Source organism: Camponotus floridanus, unplaced genomic scaffold (assembly GCF_003227725.1).
Source record: "Camponotus floridanus strain SB8 unplaced genomic scaffold, Cflo_v7.5 scaffold179, whole genome shotgun sequence".
Classification (NCBI taxonomy): Eukaryota; Metazoa; Arthropoda; class Insecta; order Hymenoptera; family Formicidae; genus Camponotus; species Camponotus floridanus.
The window spans coordinates 226085-239162 of NW_020229302.1; the positions used below are offsets into that span (position 1 = coordinate 226085).

General features: G+C 28.7%; 1 long non-coding RNA gene across 1 annotated transcript; it reads right to left on the reverse strand.

The window, feature by feature from the left end:
• Window positions 1–5388: 5388 nt before the first annotated feature.
• Window positions 5389–8563, reverse strand: LOC112637543. The gene is made up of 3 exons (XR_003122600.1): window positions 8131–8563; window positions 5593–5752; window positions 5389–5420 (listed from the first exon to the last, which is right to left on the reverse strand). It is a non-coding gene; the product is annotated as an uncharacterized LOC112637543 (long non-coding RNA).
• Window positions 8564–13078: the final 4515 nt, after the last annotated feature.

Sequence of the window (13078 nt, forward strand, 5' to 3'; positions counted from 1 at the left end):
TATATATATATATATATATATATATATATAATAATTTTACAAAAATAGAAATTAAAGTAGAATAAAACAAAGAACAAAACCAAATAAACAGAGTAAATTTCTGATTATTACGAAAATATTATTATATACTCAATTGTTCGAAGCGTCATTATCTTTTTGTGTCCGTTTTCATTTTATCATTTATTTTTTAACTACTTGCAATTTTCTTTGATTCTCAAAAGAGTTGCCGTTTTTTCTCGCCTTTATGTGTTAGACCTCGTCTAAAAGAAATTTTTTCTTAGATTACCTATTGAAAGGTTATTTACAAAAATCAATTCAGAACCATCTGAATACCATACGCATACGGATCAATGGTTTTTCGAGGTATTTATAACCTTCAACTTGTTTTCTCTTTTATTGCTTTATTACTACTGCTGTTTTTGTCCTTTCGTACAATATGTTTTACAAAAAAGAAAGTCGAAATGTAAAAAGAACTTTTCTGAGAAATATTTCTTAGAATTATTTTGATTTTATATATTTATTATATGTATTTTATATAGCTTAAATAATATTTAATATGTCCTTAATTATAAATTATGCAAAATAATTCTTAAATATTAATTATTGAAATAAAATATCTACCATTACCCGAAATATGATAATTGCTTTTTTTTACATTCAATGACTTTGAAATCTTTACAACATTAAATTTTATCTGATTATTTTCGCAACGAAATCTCATATGCTTTGAAATGTATATCTAAACCTAAAATAACACATTTTCTGTAGTAAACAAAGATATCTCTATTTTCATCCAACATAATCCAACATAATATGAATCATTATTCCGAATAATAAATTGTTTTCATCAGGATTTGCAATTATTACAAAATTACGTTTAAATAAAATACTATTAAATTTTACCCACAAAACTTCAACCAAGCGTCTATTATTTATTTGGAGAATGTTAGTCGATTCAATTGACGCTATTTCTATGTTTTTCCTATTTTTAATGAGTCATCGATACCTTTGTTAATTAATAATCTATAAGAAAATTGAAGTTGTAATTTTATCGCATGATGAAATAATATTTCTTCGAGAAATCACAACAGATGCATAAGTTTTCGATAACTTATGAAATCCCTCATATCGAATGAAAGACAAATATTTTAATGGTCTCATTTTTCGAATAATTCCAGGATAATGAATTAGGAAATAAAATTTAGGTTTTAATTATTCTTAATAATTGCATAAATATCTCATGATGTGAAAAAATCAAATATCTCAGATAATTTACTTGATCATCAGATATAATATTTTCTGTGGTTATTTTAATAATTTCACACAATACAAGATAGAATTTCCAAATTTCATAATCAGGCACAAGATCTCCGATGAACAAAGAGAGATAGCATACCAACGCTGACATTTCAGCTGCGCTTATTATTAAACAACCTTTATTGATATGATTATTTCTAATCAAAGGAATTTTATTTCCTCGATCAAAGTCTGACTGATGATTAAAATATTTAATTTGGTAATTTAAATGCTCTAATGTCACATAATTTTTATTTACAAAATGTTGTATAATCTTCGCGAGATCATATCGACAAACTCCTTCAAAGAGATCATGCATTATATCGTACGTATAATTTGTTGTACAATCGAAATGCGAGATTTCGTTAAATAATCTTCTTTTACACCACATGAAAAATTTGCAAGATCTTAAACATAATTTTCAATATGCGCAATAAAGTTTCATTTTCAAATTTTGCAAAGCGTCTTATAGATTTTGGAGCTCTACAAATACGGCAAAAATATTTATTAACAAAGTTTTCATTAAAAGCTAAAAGACTATTGAGATCCAAATTATCTCCTAGTAAAGTTACTACAACAAAATATACTCTAGTTTTACAATTCTTTTTATCACACATAACGATTTATTCCTGTATTACTTAAAAATTTTATTTCTTCAATGACTTATTGAAACATTTGGCATTTCCAAAGTGCGTTCCATCAGACGAATAAATAAATTATATTAAGAAAATATTTTCTAAAGGAAGCATGATGAGATAAAGTTGGTATAGACCAAGGGGTGTCTCACTGAGTAAAAATTTGTACATGTATTGCGAATTATCAGGTAATTTCAAGTAATTCCATGTAATGTACTCTAAGTAATGCGACATAATACGGAACAATTCCATAAAATATAAAATAATTCTATGTAATGCAAATATATTTCTTTATAATTTTTTATTTTGCAAAGTATACATATTATAAATTTAAAAAAATGTCTTATTTTAAACTTTGTTCCAATTATTAATTAAAAAAAAATCTTTTATTTTAAACTTACGAATATGAACACATAAAATACAATACTAATCTTTTGTATTCTGTTCCAGCATCATCTAATATTGAAATATTAAAACAATTGTTTAAAATATTTTGAAATTCATTAGATAATTTTTTTTTTCAATTTATCGTGAAAATGTTCTGAAATATTCTGAATAATTTCCCTCAATTCCTCAAGAATTTCTTGGACAATCAATTAGGAACTTTTTTTTTGTTTTAGATTAGTTAGTTGTAATAATAGTTGTAATAAGTTATTTGTTATATAGCGATGTATTTCATAATATAATTCCAAATATTATTAGATTCTAATACATCTTTCTCTTTTGGAGAATTATCATAATCGAATGAGAAATTATGTGTAGATTTTTTTTATGATGAATATCTTTTATTATAAGTGTATTATTTTGAATTATTTTATTAGAAACTGATTTTGTTTGATTAACTCGAAGTGAACATTTTATTAAATGTTTTTCCAAAGTAAAAATTTATAAAATTTTCTATAACAATTTGAGAAAATACAGTTATACGATATTTCAAATGAATGATGAGACTTCAAATGTTTTAGATGTATTTGAGTATCTCCAGAAATTTGCTTTAAACAAAACTGACAATTTATTTTGATTAATTGTACCATCTCCAATTTTATCTTTCTTTACTTTAATGTCTATATATGTGCTTAATATCTATTAATCGATTTTATAAGTTTAATGAATAATATTGAATTAATACAAAAATCAAAAAATAAAACGCATACAAATATTGCTTAAAAATAATAATCTAAAAAAATTGCTTGCTAATTAATTTACACAAAATGAGAGAAAGTAAAGGTTAGTAACTAGAAATTAAGAAGATTTCTAAAAATACTTCAGAAAATTATAATCGTTTCTAAAAACATAAGAAAATAATTAACTTTGTTTTAATTTATTTAGAATCTAACAAATGGAATTTTTTGGTCCAAAGATGTATAAATTTCATAGATGCTCCATTGAATCAAATACCAAAATTAAAGTGGTCAAGTAGGCGTAGAGAGCTAAAGACCAAAATCAATAATATAGATTAATTAATCAATATAATAATAATAATTATATAATATATATTATATATATATGTATATAATATATTAATAATTCATAATTACAAGCTCAAAAAAACAGATATAATATATATATATATAATATATATAGATATTAAAGATGTGTGCGAACGTTTCAACTTACTTTTAAGTCATCTTCAGTGCAAAGTTTGTATCGAGAATAGAGCATTTGATAAAAAAGTTCGCAGAGAAAGAAAGCAGTAAAAATATATGCAGAAAGAATATAAACTAGTACAAATCTTAAAGGAGATACAACTCCAAACGCTACGGTTGTTCATAGTTAATTGTAAACGGCTTCTGATTTTTTCCATATGAAGTGAAACCTCTCTCGATTGGGTTAATTGGCCCAAAGTGGTTGAGTATGGTATATTTTTATATTTATTTTTTTATTTTTATTTTAATTACCTAACTGTTTTTGGACCGCATATATCTTTGATTTTTATACCAATCATTGTTTTATATTATTGACTCATTATTTTTTCTTTTCAATTATTTATTTATTTTTCTATTATTTATATATTTATTATTCTTTAAAATCTATTATTAATTTTATTTTCAATCATTATTTGACCCTTCTAAAAACACTTACATTGCTTAATAATTTTCTATAGTCTACTTTACTTTTAATAATTTTCTATAGTCTACTTTACTTTTATTTTTATTTTTATACGGTTTTACAAACTTTTCCATATGGAGTGAAACCTCTCTCGTTTGGGTTAATTGGCCCAAAGTTTGAGTATGGTTCCTTAGAAAGTCTGTAAAACCGTATAAAAATAAAAATAAAAGTAAGTAGATATAGTTAGACTATAGAAAATTATTAAGCAATGTATTAAGTGTTTTTAGAAGGGTCAAATAATGATTGAAAATAAAATTAATAATAGATTTTAAAGAATAATAAATAATATTAAATAATAAAAATAAATAATAATAAAAAGGAAAAATAATGAGTCAGTAATATAAAACAATGTGTGGTATAAAAATCAAAGATATATGCGGTCCAAAAACAGTTAGGTAATTAAAATAAAAATAAAAAAATAAATGTAAAAAAATATAACATACTCAACTTTGGGCCAATTAATCCAAACGAGAGAGGTTTCACTTCATATGGAAAAAATCAGAAGCCGTTTACAATTAACTATGAACAACCGCAGCGTTTGGAGTTGTATCTCCTTTAAGATTTGTACTAGTTTATATTCTTTCTGCATATATTTTTACTGCTTTCTTTCTCTGCGAACTTTTTTATAAAATGCTCTATTCTCGATACAAACTTTGCGTTGAAGATAACTTAAAAGTAAGTCGAAACGTCCGCACACATCTTTAATATCTATATATATTATATCTGTTTTTTTGAGCTTGTAATTATGAATTATTAATATATATATTGATTAATTAATCTGTATTATTGATTTTGGTCTTTAGCTCTCTACGCCTACTTGACCACTTTAATTTTGAATTTACGGAGAGAATTTACAGATACTTTATTACTTTTTGTCAAATACCAAAAATTCTCGCATTCTTTTGAATAGCACGCATTAAAAGTGATAAATATTTTAAAAAGTACATCAACGGCCTTCAATACAGATGGTATTTCATATATAGTTTTGTCGAATCGCACATATATTTTATCGATGGAAGTTATTTAGAGACTAACAACAATAATAAAAGGCTGCATTGTAAGATTCATCTGAAACATTTTGTTTTGTTTTTCAATACACATTTGTTCAATATCTCCAGGTATCTGAAAAAAGAAAAAAATATTAAATTACATTTTACTAACATAAAAAGTAATCAATAATAATTATTTTTTAAATTCAAATATTGATAATAAATATATATTGATAAATCTTGCAATATACCTTGCATAATAATACCATCTCGACTTTCTCGAGAAAAAATTGTAGGTTTCTAAATTCTTCTCCGATTTTTATACTAATTTTCATTGATTTAGGAGCTAAAATAGCTATTAAAATCCAAATCTGAAGGAGTTTTTTACTATCTACAAAGTTATATCAAATAATTAAAGATAATATATATTTAAGATAAGATATATTTTATTTTATAATCATGTAATTTTATAATGCATTTAAATTTTATAATAAACATGTAATTTTATAATCATTTTGATAGATAAATATCAATACAAAATAAAAAGAGATATAAATATTTACTTAATTCCAAAAATTATGACTGGATGAGAATCTGATTGAGTCGATCTTCTGTTGAAAGATGTTTTTCTAATAATTTGTAATATTTTTCAAAATGCAAATTCCATAATGAAATCAATTTATTTTTGCATTTCAGATATTTTCTTTCAAAATCTCTTCCAATCTGTAAATACAAAAAAATATACAGTACAAAAAAATGTTTATTAACTATACATTTTACATATGACTGCAATTAAATACTATACATTCAAAATTTATAAATTTTTATTATTAAATTATTTTGAATTTATCTGCACATATGCACATATAAACATTGTATATATGTTGTATATTATGTTGTATATATGTTGTATATATATTGTATATTATTACCAGTACATATCCAGAATTCAAAATTAATATTGACCATTTTTTTGTTATATTATTAATATTTTTAAATAATTTATTTGTGTCAATCACATAAACGTAACTCATATGATTTGTCCCAGTTTATTATTATTTCGTCCATTGGATTTTGGTTATGAATTAACCAAATTCTGTGCTGTTCCCCAATTTCTAAATCTATATTTAAATTTTAAAAGATTATATATAGGGAATAAGGCACTTACATTTTCAATTTTAAAAGAAAAATTTTAAGATAAATATTGCAATTTAATATTAAATGTTTTTAATAATTTTATATGCTTTTACTATTTTTGTATAGAAATACCTATGTTGTTAACAATGTTTTCTTCAATTTGCTTTGATTTTTTTCAATTTATTGATACAATTAATGAATTTTATATCATTATGAAATCTATCCACTAATTTTCCTCGTGAAATTCCTGTTTTATCTTCTTTAGAATCTTTTTTTATGAATTGATGGTATAAAGTAAATTACTTTGCTTTCATGTGGAAAGAGTTTAATGATTTCATGAGAAATTTACTCAAAATCTTAGTTTTTAAGCAATCTTAAAGAGATTAAATATATTAAATATTATTACATAATAATATTATTACATTTCATATACAGGGTTGGGCAAAAGTCCGGAAACGGTCAAATATCTCGAAAAGGATCAACTATAGCGAAAAATTGTAAATAGCAAAGTTGTAGGGCTTAAAAAAATGTACCTAATGATGACTAAAAATTTTACTTTGAGTGGAGGACGAAGATCATATAAAAGTCACTTTGAATTTTTTAAATGGAATCCCCTACTTTTTATTATATATTCTTGTAGCTTATCTCGAGAGCTTTCCAAAACATTATAATTAAGTACCTTTTTATTAAGTACTTTTTGAGTTATAAGGCTTGAAATAATTTCTTAATTTTACATAAACCATAAAATATCTAGTAAACCATTCATTTTTCGATTATCTTACCTTCATACTTTTATGTACAAAATAATGAGAGGAATCAATTGGTGTAAAGAAAACACATAGTTGTTGCATGGAATTGTTAATTGCAAATTACATATTTTTTCTTAGAAACAACTATGTGTTTTCTTTACACCAATTGATTCCTCTCATTATTTTGTACATAAAAGTATGAAGGTAAGATAATCGAAAAATGAATGGTTTACTAGATATTTTATGGTTTATGTAAAATTAAGAAATTATTTCAAGCCTTATAACTCAAAAAGTACTTAATAAAAAGGTACTTAATTATAATGTTTTGGAAAGCTCTCGAGATAAGCTACAAGAATATATAATAAAAAGTAGGGGATTCCATTTAAAAAATTCAAAGTGACTTTTATATGATCTTCGTCCTCCACTCAAAGTAAAATTTTTAGTCATCATTAGGTACATTTTTTTAAGCCCTACAACTTTGCTATTTACAATTTTTCGCTATAGTTGATCCTTTTCGAGATATTTGACCGTTTCCGGACTTTTGCCCAACCCTGTATATTGTTATGTTCACGCTCGGAGAAGGATGGATCGAAGGAAGGACGTAACACAGATAGTTTTTTCCCGAACTCGCAGTAAGAGGTAAGTGATTCGGATCGAACGAACTTTGAGACTCGAAAACAGGTAAATGACTCTCGTTAAGTTGCTATTACTCTGCTTCGAGCGTTCACTCGGTGGTCTCCTTTTCGGTAAGGAAATTCCTTTTACACGGAGCGGAACCAATGCACGATCTTTAATGATTAGGAATGAGAGCAGGATAATTAATTAATTAAGAAATTTAGTTACAAATTTTGATTTAACATTTATTTATATAAAAAAAATAATTGATAAATTTAGACATAAGAGAAGAATGAAAAAAAATTATAATTGAATGCGCTATATTTTGTGTGTGTGATGGGTATGTGTATGTTTTCTCGCAGATGTTACATGAGTACGGAGGTCATCAGTCAAACAGATTAAGGGGGAATGCTATTTTTATCTTTATGCTCGACTGAAGATTACAATGATTTTTAGGTTTTTCTTGCAAATATAAAATTAATTGTAGATGTGTGTAGAAAATGGAGGGGAAGAAAGAGGATTCCATTAAGAGTCAACGTCAGATATAATTATAAACAAAGAAGAGAGAAAAGAAATAAATTAAAGATTAGATTGACTTACAGTTTTCAATAAAAAACGTTAGTGGTGGTTGAGGTGCGACTCTCAGTCTGGACTCTTGGTCTTTAGCATCAAGGATGATGCTTGTGGCACTTGTTCGATGACCGAAAGTGTATATCCGCATCACGCAAACTGAGTATGGACTATTAAAAATCAATGACGAACTGAACTGACCGATCTAAAGTGATTGACTGAAGTGACCGACTGAAGTGATTGACTGAAGTGACCCAGTGCTTCTTGAGAGCTTCTCTTTTTATACCCGATTCGGTTTACTTTTCCGGTACGTGTCTTATCTTTTGATTAAATTTTAAAAATTTGTTCAGGTGTCTAAGGTTTCGAATTTTTGTAAGATTTATCTAGCTATTGTTGATTAGATTTATCGATTTAAGTCGGCTAAATTCGTCATTGATTTCTTATTTTCCTCCCTGATAAGTTTCAAAATATTACTATTTCCATTTACAGAGGGAGGTCTATGTTGTTTTATCGTCAATATATTTCTCTATTATTCTGTCTGTATTTTTATTTTCAAATAATTATTTGTTAAGGGGATCGGTTGCTTCATTGTTAGCATTTCTTGCACGTTTTTTCGTAATTACTCATAGATATTCGATGACAAATATAGATTATTATGAGGCACGAGAGGCTCTATTTGATCAATGATTTTGCTTATCAGTAATCGAACAATCGTTGCAATTCGTGAAATGAAGGAATTATGGAGTCGACTACGTCGGACGTAACAATTTATTATCCAACTGTTTGTTAATTATTACTAAACTATTTGATAATAAGTACTATATAATTTAGTAGACTCAACTAAACATAAAATGGACCGGAAGTAGGCGACGGGGGAGGGGGTGGAACAGGTGTACAGCGGGAGGAGGGGTGATCTGGAGAAGAGACCGGGGAATAACTCGGTATAAAGGGCGGAGAAGAGGGGTTAGGAGTGTATGTGCGTGTGTCGCGTTATATATTGTTAGCGGGCGAGTGGTTATTAAAAGACTATTTAAATTATTGTCATGGGGGAGTTCTGCCGAGAGTTGAGGCTGCTCCTCCCTCAAACGCTTATTCCGACGATTCCGCCATCACAACGCAGCCCGCCGTTTATCGTGAGGCACTAATAATAATTTCACGGTCAATGAGGGATAATTTACGAACTCATTAAACTAACTTTTTCTAATTCTATTACTGTTGTCATTGGGAAAAGATTCTTCAAGCTTAGACAAAATAATAACTAGTGCTGAAAGATTCAACTTCTACTTTTAACTGGGTTGTATAAATAAAGGATAGTTAAGTATTAAGTAAATAAAAGAAATAACATCCCACACAGCAAGATGATAACAGAAAGAATTCTTAATGTTCTCTCATTTAAGATATAGATATCTAAAAATTTCTTTAGAAAGACAACATAATGAGATCAGAAAGAGCTCTCATGCGCCATATCCAGAGAACGAAAGGACTTCTTCTGAAAGTCAAAAAAATAACTTTTTTGAGATATCTTATAATAAATATCAAAAAGATATCTTAAACTAGATATCTTTAGGAATTCATGTTTATGATGTCAATAAGACATTCAGTTTATGCATTCAAAACATTAAGATTCATATTCTGAATTTTCTTTTATTGATAAAAGAGGATTCAGAATATGGACCTAAGAAAACGCAAAGTCTTTGGTAAAATATTTTTAGCAAGCTTTCCAAAGTGAATTTTTTTCAATATAGCTATTGTTGACAATGTGAAAAATAAAGATAAGATATAAAGAATAATCAATTGTTCTCTGTTCTTCATACTGTCAAACTAAGCATCTCAACAGAGACTTCGTGCTTCTTTGGTGTTTTCAATTAACGCTACTTCAAATAATCATTATTATTAAATGATTTTTAAAAGTGACATTAAAATTTGTAATGAAAATTTTAATGTCATTAAATGATAACTTTATAAGTTAGAATTTACTTTTACAGATTCCTGTGTAGAAAGAAAGCAAGCCATTTATATTAGAAACATATTAAATTAATTTTAGTATCACTTATTTCAATAGCTATTTTGAAATAATATATTACTTAATTTATTTTAACAATAATTTATTATATAATACATATACATATACATACATACATACATACAAACATACATACATACATACATATATAGATAGATGCATATGTGTGTGTGCGTACGTACGTGCATGTGTGTGTGTTTACATATAATCACTTAAAAAAAATATTATTCAGATATGCTTGATATAAAATATATTCGGTAATTTGAATATTTATAACTTAATATGATCTAATGGAAAATCTAATCTTATCTTAAATGCTTATTTTTATTTTTTGTTTATTCTTTCTTCTTTAGGAAGACGATCGTCAGCATGTTGTAACCATGATTTAATAACAGCTTGTATTTTATCAATCGTAGAATTAATTATAGTCTCTGAAATAGAAAAATAAAAATAATTAAATTATAAAATATTTTTTAGATTATATAGATATTGTTACGTCCAGGCCCGAGGAAAGATGGGCCGAAGGAAGGGCGTAATACGTGTATCCCGAGAACAAGTGCCTTAAAGGCAAGTGTCTCGGGTCGAGCGAGCCTGCGGGTGAGCCAAAGATAGGTCAACGACCACAAGAGTCGATTTTACGATATTTCTGGTTCAAATGCCCGCTCGTCGATCCCCTTTTCGGTAAAGGAACTTAATCCCTTTTACCCGGGACGGGACCAAGTGCGATTCAGGAGCGTGGGTAACGAGGGGGAATCGATTAAGTTGAATGCAAAAGAATAGATTTAATTAAGTTTATTACACATTATAAAAGCCAAACGAAAACATTTATATATAAAGTTAAGTATTTATGTAAATATCTTAATCTTGATTAAGTACAATATTAAGTATAATCGTGTGTGTGTGTGTGTGTGGATGTGTGTGTATGCGAGACGGAGGGAGTCTGGTCAGGATCAGGAGGATATCTCTCTTTGAAGAATTCTACGGAGATAGGGTAATGGGTGAAGGGAGTAAAACAGGGAATGCAGGTATCAGAAGGGGCAGTCTGGAGAAAAGCTTTGAGGGTAGGTATGTGAATAGGACCAGGCCCCAAGGTGAATTGGTCCGGGAGGATGGGGTACGGGTACGGAGCATAGGTTGTACCGAGAATTACCGCGACGTTTCGATCGTTAAGATCGATGTCGGAAAAGACAGGGGGAGGAAGAACGGGAGGAGAGAAGAAATGAGAGTCGGGGAGAGTTGCATCGGGTGAAGAAGGAGAGGGTGATAGCGGCGGGAAATCAGACTGAAGGTCAGATTGTGTGTCATGCACCGGGGAGTAACTGGGAGGAAGAGTTCCGGGAAGCAGGTATGGGGAGTAATTAGGGGAAGGAGTGCGAGGGGGCGGATGTGAGGAGTCTCGCGTGTCTCCTTGAAAATTATTTAGAAAAATCCGCGTAATAAGGAGATCCGTGTTTATTTGACTTAAGTCTAGTGCAAATGAAGAGTCGGCCGCAGCCCGAGCCAGCAGTCGGCGGGTACGTCGATTACGGCGGTATCGAAATCGCTTAGCGTGGGCTCTAGCGGATTTCCTTGTGGGTTCCACTAGAGAAACGATTATTATAAGTAAAGGAAATAGACGGGGAAGGGGGAGGAACTTTGAAGATAAAAAAAAAGACTTACTATTTGCGAAAGGCGATTACAAGTGGAGAATATAGTCGTAATGGCTGCTGGGTCCCCTTTTCGTGTCGAAGACGAGACGGTGTTCTGGGTTGACTCGTTATGTGTATAGCTGACAGGAACGACTGAATATTCGCACTGACTCTATATGAAGGTTGATATGTATGTCTCGAAACTTTTGAGATACTGAGTGCGTATATGAACGCGTGAGTCAATGAATGAATGATTAATGATTGACTGAACGAATTTTCTGACAAGTGTTGTTCGAAGTTCGCGCTTATATATACGTTTTGGATTACCCTCTCCTAGCGTGAGGAATAAGGGAGGTTGACGAATAGAAATCTTTGTTAGATTTCCATGGTCTCCTCTCTACCCCTATTTATAAGCATTTTAGAACAAATGTAGCAAATCAGGATTACGTTCGTTCGCGAATAGGAGAGCATCTTCCAAAACGGGGGATTTAGGATTCTCAGTATCGCAGGTGGTAGTAATTTATGCTTTGCAGGATCCACAAGGGATGATTGTTACTACCCTCTTGCGATAATCGGTCACTCACGTTTTATGATTAGTTTCCTTTATTTTTTTGATTTTATGAGTTTTTAAGAAAATATTAAATTTGTTTGACTGAATGTCGCTTTATTTAGCCGGATGCTACTTTTATAGCCCGTTAACATCCGATTGTTATTTTAGGACATGTACTGAGCATCCCGCTTTAATCTAGCTATTATTATCGGCTCTAGAAATCGTGTACGGAATGTGCACCGGATACGGGAAAGAAAAGAATCGTAACATCCGATATCCGATCACTCGCGTTTTATGATTAGTTTCCTTTATTTTTTTTATTTTATGAGTTTTAGAAAATATCAAATTTGTTTGACTGAATGCCGCTTTATTTAGCCGGATGCTACTTTTATAGCCCGTTAATATCCGATTGTTATTTTAGGGCATGTACTGAGAATCCTGCTTTAATTTAGCTATTATTATCGGCTCTGGAAATCGTGCACGTGTGCACCGGGTACGGGAAAGAAAAGAATCGTGAACTCCCCTGGACGTAACAATATTTTAGAACATATAGATAGAATATAGATATATATTTTATAAAGCACTAAATTTTTAATCTCCACAATTTTTGAAATTATATTAACGAACTTCAAATAGAAAATATATATGTACAATATTAATGCTAATATTTATAAAAAAATGTAAGAAAGAATTTCATTATAATCATTGTCATCATTATTAAATATGATGATAATTATAATGGATAATAAAGGAGTATGCTTCAATTTTCTTATTGAT